Genomic DNA, 2230 nt, shown 5'->3' with positions numbered 1-2230 from the left:
TTCGCTTAGTCGAAATTTGATACGATTCGTTACGCAAAGATAGAACTTTATCCTTTTGAGTTCATACTATAAAATGAAAAACTGTTCCTCTTGGATTTGCTTATTGAGTGGGGCTCCTATGGTTGAGCAACTAAAGTTCCTCTCCCGAGGTTACCATCTTTTTCATGTTTAGCAACATGCTAATAAAATATCTTTATATTCAAGAACATGTTAATAAAATAATATTTTATACACTCTAGAAAGCGTAAAGCACTACGCCTCTCAGCGCATTGGTTTTATTCGATAATATGTCACATCATCTTTAATATTTCTACCTGTCTTTACTGACTCGGTGTTAAAGGGGCTTATTCGTTGGTCCTCTCCAGAGAGAATGACCATGATGGGCGCCAACGGTTTAGTCAAGACAGGCGGCCACGAAGCTATAATGACTCGTCCATTTCAGCCAATAATTCACAGACAGATGTTATCCATAATCCTTGGTGCATTTTGGCCCATAACACAGCCATCCCCGCGAGGCCTGGTGGTTATATCATTCATTCCAGCCAGCATTTCATTTCCGATTCTAGAGCTTATATATATCATTCGGGATGAGGTACTCATTGGGCTTTACATTGGCAGTAATGGTAGTAGCCCTGGTGGTGGGCAGTGCTGTAGGCACGCCCAACACAAACTTCGTATCATCTGTGTGTAGCGGGCAGAAGATCCAAAGCGGAAGTTCCTTTTATAGTACTCTCTGATCCCTCCTCGTAGATCTAGAGCAAAACACTGCCTTTAGCGGTTACGACTATAAAGCATCACGAGCAGGTTCACCCACCGCCTATGAGCGTGGGGTTTGCAAGCAGGGAATCTCTCAGTCCGATTGCACTGCCTACCTTCAAAACCTTGGGGGCCGCATCTGGAGCATTTGCGCGTACGCCATCAGTGCTCGAGTTCAGCTAACTGACTATTTCATCCGCTACGAGTAGTACAACGTCTAATTTAGCTATATATTCAACGTCTGCCCAACTGCACAATACGCATCTAATATCTCATATCTATATATATCTATGTTTATGTTAGTGTCAATAAAGCGTCTCACATGATTCTCTGAGCAAGAGAATCTCATGTTGTGCTATTCTAACCAGTCACTATAATAAAACTGTCGTGCAGTTTCGTATTTCACTCTGCGTTCGGGTGTCGCTGCCATTATTCTCATTTTCACGATGTCGCGGTTTTTGTTTTCGACGTATTAAAAAGTTATAGTTGAAACTATGTACCATGAACAGTGACGTTCACATCGAATTATTCATTCACTGAAATGTTATAATCCACTGGACTTTACTTGCGGCTAGTGTAGCTAATGTAGTTTTTAGTTTCGGTATTCTTAATTTCATCCTTTGAAGCTTCATAACTAATAAGCGAAGTTCTTAATATTTTTATTCATATTTTATATTATTCTTGTATATTCCTTAAGTATTAAAATTATTGGTCCAGTTATATAAAAAGTATTTAAGGTAAATTGATAAATTGAATTAGAAAAAGAACCAACATAATTGTTTTAGTAGCTTATATATTTGGTTGAAATGATGAAAATTACCTCTTAAAGAATGTTTACCTGCTTATTGTAATTTTGAGGGGGAAAGGAGTGGAACTACAAATTCTAATTTTAATATATATATTTTTCTTCATATGACACTAAAAGATATAAATTTAAATTCTTGTCCAATTATTGATGGTCAGGGATATTAAAATTTTTTAAATTTCCAATTTAATCGTTGATTTGAAATAATGAAGGTGGGGAAGTTATTTTTACTTTTATTAAATATATATATATATATATATATATATATATATATATATAGATATAGATATAGATATAATCATGATATATATAATTTTTTTTCTAATTATTAATTTTTAGCTTAAAAGAAAATATAAAGTTTTATAATAATAATAATAATTCATGTAAAATTGTAATCAATCTTTCTACTTAAGAGTTGGATCTTTTTGTTTTTCATCTCTTCAATAAAAGACTTAATTTTCCCTTGTCTCTAGAAAAATTCCCGTTGGTGATATTATATGTAACATTGAATTTGGAATTAGGGATCTTCCCATAATGTCATGTAGGTCATTAGGTAAGACTTCACTATTGTGGTTAAAAGAACTAACCCTCCTAAAAGAAACATTAGCAAAAGTGAGTTCCTTGCCTTAAAAGCCTTAAGGGGAAACTCTCACATTGTCCTCCTAAAGG

At 34.7% G+C, this 2230-nt stretch overlaps 1 pseudogene; it reads left to right on the top strand.

Annotated features, from left to right (window-relative positions):
- Nucleotides 1-539: 539 nt before the first annotated feature.
- LOC149176583 (antifungal protein ginkbilobin-like protein pseudogene) lies at nt 540-977 on the top strand (annotated as a pseudogene).
- The last annotated feature ends 1253 nt before the right edge of the window (nt 978-2230 follow it).

This window comes from Pinus tabuliformis, chromosome 4_1, assembly GCF_031772625.1.
Source record: "Pinus tabuliformis cultivar Carrire ecotype Pingquan chromosome 4_1, CPIR1, whole genome shotgun sequence".
Classification (NCBI taxonomy): domain Eukaryota; kingdom Viridiplantae; phylum Streptophyta; class Pinopsida; order Pinales; family Pinaceae; genus Pinus; species Pinus tabuliformis.
Note: the sequence above shows the minus strand (reverse complement) of the source record. Positions and strands in the feature narration are given on the sequence as shown.